Raw genomic sequence first — 6,000 nt, 5'->3', positions numbered from 1 at the left:
AGCAGAATCTGATCCTAAAATTTTCTGGGAAAGAAAGTTTGGTTACTAAGTTGCCATAGCAGTGCTTTAAGCATGTAGATATCAGCCCAAACAATGGATTTTTGCAGATTCTCTCTGTATATGTAACATATTGTTTAAACAAAAAAACTTTTGTGAATGTTCTCAAACATTCTCAAATGTGTGACTTTTCTCAAACGCTGTTAAGCACTTTTTCCTCCCCTGTTAGAGGAGACAATGAACTACAATTTTCTGTCTTGGTAGTAAATCAACTAGCTGACTGCTTTATGTCAGCCAGCACTTACTGGAAACTTTTTCCATTTTACATTGAGCAACTCAAAGAATAGGAAGCGAAACAGGACTTCTAACAAATAATTTCTGCAACCAGAAGGTCTGCACGGAAAGTGACATTAAAATTATTACTATTATATGAGCACACCAAATATGCAAATTTCTCTGAATTACTTTTCCTCAAATACATATTTTTAATTTATTTGAAATTTACAGTGTGGGGACTTATCTAATTTTCAGTGCTGCACAACAGCTTTAAAAACTTGAATTGCAAGTGTCAAAAAAGATAAAGGAAATGAGTTGACTTCATATGCATGCACCAAAATTATGAGAGGCTCTAACAGAGCATCCTGCAAGAACTTTTCCTCTGTACTTCAGCTGTAAGCACCACAACAGTATCACTCAGGATATGCTGACAGCTGAAGTATGGAGGGGGATAAAGCTTGAAATAAACCATGAAAATAACAATAGTAAGAGAATGAAATCATGGGCAATAAAAGGATAGAAAATCTTTCAGTTTTCCTCCAGCACATCTGAGTAGAACATTGCACAACACAGTTATTTACCTGAGAATATTTGGTACGTATAGTCTTTTGAAACCCATTGTAAATATAAATTGCTCCAGAGTTTTGATTTTCCAGTGGTGCACCTATTACAACATCATTAAAGCCATCCAAGTCAATGTCCGTAAGAGCTGCAATTGCTGATCCAAAGCGAGCATTTTCTGAACCTTGTGGGCCTTCCAAGAGCTCTTGTTGATCCAAAACTCCCTTTATAAAAGGAAAAAGAAGAAAAAGCCAAAACATAACTATGATGACTCCAGATTAGACATAGGAGCATTATCTATGTGCATTGTTTCTTGCTTTTTTTTTCCCCCCCAGTACATTCTCCTTGGACTGCTCAACCCTGAATTCCTTCCCCATTGTATTGCCCATTCAGTTTGCATTATGTCTCAGAGTCTTGGCAAGCATTACACAGCAAAATTAAAGCATGCTATGCAGAGTACTAATAGCAAATATAACCATATGTATAAAGCTTAAGTGCTCTCACTGTCCTCATCTGACTGTTCTGAAAGTTTCACAATACATTGAAAAATACAGTTTCCAGTTTTGGATTACCAGCTTTTATGCAGAGGGAATGGAAATTATGTAACTGGACATAATTCTTTGAAATAGAAATGGAATTTCCTAACTATACTAATGCAAAAAACATGTGTCCAAATGGTAAACTCCTGACCTCTCCAGTGCCAATGAGGAAAGAAAGGCTGGAGAACTTTAGAGTTAAATAATCACATTTATATTACCTTAAATCCAGCTCTTTGGCAAGTATCATCCTCATCTCTAACCTAAGTTATCACACTGCGCTCAAAATTTTATAAATACCAGCCAAGTTATTTGTTCAAAATGACTAGAAATATGTAATTTACGCAAGATAAACAGTTTCACAAATTCAGGTTTTGTTTTTTGTTGTTAAACCACTCTCTCACTATATTTAACTTTTAAATAATTTTAAATCCAATATTTGTCAAAGATTAAAATTTGTAAGGATAGCCTTTCAGTGTATTCATTTTCTGAAACATGAAAAAAAACACCATTCTTTTCTTCTGTATTTTTTGTCTCATTTCACAGTCACATTGACCAATGCCGGCTGCCAACAGTACTGCTTCCAGTACTTCATCGACCTTAAAATTGCCCCAGGGTACAGCTTCATCTTGCTCCAGGATAATTGGATTCTGAGCACTTCTAAAGAGGATGCTACTTCATCTCTGTTTATCTGATCGTAATTTACCTAGTAAAGTGCCATGTTTTCTAATAGCTGCCACTAATGGGAAAAATTTACTTTGTGTAAGTAAGACATCCATGACTGTTTGTGAGACTGTTCAGAATTACCAGATTTTTCAGGATGGTTAATATAAACATTCTGAAAACATGTACCACAGGTTCTGAGTAAAAAACAGTCAAGCATCGCATAAATAGCACAGCTATGCTGACAAAGGAGACAACATGAGTAATAGCAACCACCTATTGTACAGTCCATGAAACAATGCATTGGTGTTTATTAGAACTGTTTTAGGAATATTTTTTGGTGTTGAACAGATTTCCTAAAATTACACAGAAAATTAATTAGCGGAAGCTACAAGCTAAACTTTATAGAGAAACAGTCAACCTTGCATTGCATTCATATACTGTGCCCAGCAGAGTCCCTAAAACCAGGGCCAGGGAGGAGCGAGCTGCAGCAGCTAGCCCTTAATCACTAATACTGCTTAGCTATTAGCTTGCCTCGTGGCTCTCTTTCAGACTGCTCCAGCTGGCTTATTACCAGATTATGTCCATGAGTGGTTCTGGGGAGAGTTTGCACCTGCTTCTGAAAAGCAGGACAGGAAAGACTGTACTGGGAAGTGCTCCATGTGCATCCTCTGACCAAAAAGCCTTTGCATCACTTACCCTTGCCCTACACTACACCTCAGGCAAAGCACATGTTCTGTGTCTCTTAACAAAAACACCACTCTCAGCATCTCAAATGCTCGGAGAAAGATAAAATAGAGGCCCAGAAGAAGTCTGGAGCCAAGGGATTTTTTGCATAGCCGTGTCCAGTCTCTGCAAGAGGGTAGTGCTAAGCAGTGCTACCACTGGGGCCACGGATCACTCCTCTGATCGCTCTCTGATTTAATAGAACAGATGTTGTCACCAAGTACTTCTGATTGGACTGTCCTGACAAACTCTAATCCAGGGAAAAACAGTGAATCCTAGCTGAAAGTGAAAATGCCAGAACTTATTATGGAAGAATATGCAAGAAGCCAATTCCAGGTTTGCTTCATGTCCATTCTTACCTTTGTGATGGAAAACATATATACTCTCCCTTCCTCTTTCTTCAGGTCATTCATAAACATTGGTGCACCTACAAGCAACACGTCTGTCACAGAGTCCTTGTTAACATCCACTGAACACACCACGCTGCCAAAATAGGAGCCAATCTGAAAACCAGTAAGAAACTTGAGTTTGTATGTGGATTTTGCAAAGCATAATGCTTTAACATCTGAACCAGAAAACTCTTATACCTGAAAAAGGCACAGTAGTAATGAAACTGCCCATTGGCATGAAACTATTATATAGTATACTCCAGTGTTTTATGAATCACAACCTTACTGTGTGTTCACTGTTTCTGCCTAGTAGTTGCTACCATGGCCTTACCACTAAACAATAAGAATGAAAACAGAGAACAAGGAATGGAAGGTATGCTTTTTATATTCAACTGTGCACATTACACTCTGCTATCTTTGTCTTACAAAGTAAAACAAAACAAACTGAAGCCATTTAAGCTTTCCATTCTTTCCCAAAATGAGAAAAAGAAAAAACTTCCAAATTTCTCCCTTGATGTCATCTACTTCACAGCTTCTCAGGCAGAGTGGAGCTCACCAAATCTCTCCCAGGTAGAAGTGCTGACAGAATTATACATTATGTGGCTTTGTATATTATCTTGTACCACTAGTAGAATGACATCATAAAATATGCTTTAGGAGTTACAGTTAACTTCACTGAAAAAGTCTAGTAGTAAAGAGAAATGCAAGTAGGATGCTAAGTGCACTGGAGAAAGGAATTTTTCAAGTACTGCGATCTAATCCTCTATCAATAGGAACAGACCTTCAAAATCTGCAGTCGTAAACAAAATATACTTGCCTGTTCACCTCTCTGGGACTGCACAATTGAGATATTACCTTGGTTGTCAACATAATAAACCACAACCCTGCCAGTATAGTTGGATCTTGGTGCACCCGCAACAAAATAGATGGAACTCTGAGTTGAGAGAACAGCAACTGAGTAACCTGGGGGAAGAAGACAGCATGTAACATGTGAGAGTCCGTGAACCTCAAGTTATCAGCTGGTCATCCATAACAGCACAGACGACTCAGTCTGGTGCATCAGTGGCAAAGGATGGTGTCTATAGATGGGAACTGAAGTTGTCCCATATGCATCAAAACTCTTCTGGAATGAACAGAGGCACAGAGATCAAGTCAAAGAATGTTTGCAGACCAGCATGGACAATAGCCTAGCCTAAACATAGACTATTAAAATGTCAGTTTTATGAAGGAGATAGGAAAAATTGCACAAAGAGTATCCTGGGAATGAAGAAATAAAGAGAAACTTGAGAAAACATTTGAGCCAGTGCTCCAACCAGGGAGAAACACCTAGCTTTCGCAAAGCCCTCATTGCATTTTCTCACAACTCACAAAACCACAGCCCAGTGTTTTGGCTGAACACAACAGACCATAATAGCCTGTCAGCTGAAGAGCTTAGTTGGTTGAATGTCTTTCAACATTTTAATCCTCATTCACATTATTCTAACATTTATTTGCTTTCAGGAAACATCTCTTAATGCCCACAAATATCTTAGAATGTATTAGCACTGTAAGGATAGTTTTACTACACATTTTACACTTCTGTGATTTAACTACACCAGATTTATTTTAACACGAGAAAACAAAATCACTCTTTCTAAAGTCTGTAACTAAACTGAGTAACAAAATCCCAGTGATTGGGCAGAGCAAGCAAGTCTTTAGCAAGCTGTAGTACAAAGCATGGAACACAGTCCAAAAGGATTATGCCTTGGTCATTACATTTATCAGTCTTATTCAGGTTTGTGTGCAGTTAATATGTGACTATGTTTTTTCAGGAAGAGAACATCACTGTAGGCTTAAATTTCAAAACAAGATTTTATTCCACAGCTTAAGGCCACAAGCTTCTAATTCAAACACACACAGCCACTTGAACTGAGAAGGTGCAGAGCAGAAAGGAGGCCAAGCTAGCAAGCTGTGATGAGCTAGCAAACCCTTTAGCATGGGCTCCTCACTGATACTGGAGGGATTCACTGGGGGACAGGAAGAGGGAAAGGAAGGAAATGAGAGTACGGCAACAGTACCAAAGGAGGAGTAAGAAAAGGAAGCAACATTGTTTGCTCCAAAAAGTGCAAGAATGATGCTCTAGACAATGTCTAGTGGAGAAGTGCTGCACAGAAATGACCTGACATTTTAAGGATTATTCTAACAAAAAGAAAAGTAAAAAATCTGAAGCTATCAGACATACAAAAAAGCTACTGCTTTTTAAACTATGTTTAATAATTTTATTGTGTCAGATAAAAATACTGCTAACTCATAGGGAAAAGTGTAAATATCAGCGGGAAAAATAGCACCTCTTTAATAACTTCACATATTAGAAAGCCATGATTGATAAACACAGTACTATTATTCAGGAATAAATTGCTAGCAAGCATATTGTAGCTTTGCAGAAAACATTTCAATGAACTGAGAAGACAAGCTGCCTGGCTTCACTGGGGCACAAAAGCATGTGTCAGAAAATAAATGGGAGTTATAAATAAGATCTCTGCTAAACTGTTGTATTATGCCTAAAACTATAAAATTGACTGGAAAAGGCCAAGAAATGAGAAAGCACAGATGAAACTACAGCAAGTCAATCAACGGCCATGTGCAACTGAGAATGTACATATAAATATTAAAAGAGAAGGTATCCACTACTACAAACTGGCCTTTTTTCAAATCTCATGATTTTTTTTGTTTTATGACAGAACCTTTTTTTTTCCCAGCTTGGCATTTTGATGGGAATAGAATTTTAAAAACACAATAAAAGACTTCATTCAATGTTCCAGGTTTTGCATGCAAAATTCTTTTCTTTGCAGATCATTTCTGAATAGGAATGA

General features: G+C 37.7%; 1 protein-coding gene across 1 annotated transcript in view; it reads right to left on the bottom strand.

Annotated features, from left to right (window-relative positions):
* LOC104914876 (integrin alpha-1-like) overlaps positions 1-6,000 on the bottom strand; it is a 66,633-nt gene that overhangs the window by 37,908 nt on the left and 22,725 nt on the right. The window lies entirely within an intron of this gene.

The sequence above is a fragment of the Meleagris gallopavo genome, chromosome Z (genome assembly GCF_000146605.3).
Source record: "Meleagris gallopavo isolate NT-WF06-2002-E0010 breed Aviagen turkey brand Nicholas breeding stock chromosome Z, Turkey_5.1, whole genome shotgun sequence".
NCBI classification, from domain to species: Eukaryota; Metazoa; Chordata; class Aves; order Galliformes; family Phasianidae; genus Meleagris; species Meleagris gallopavo.
This window is presented reverse-complemented; position numbering and strand designations above follow the sequence as displayed.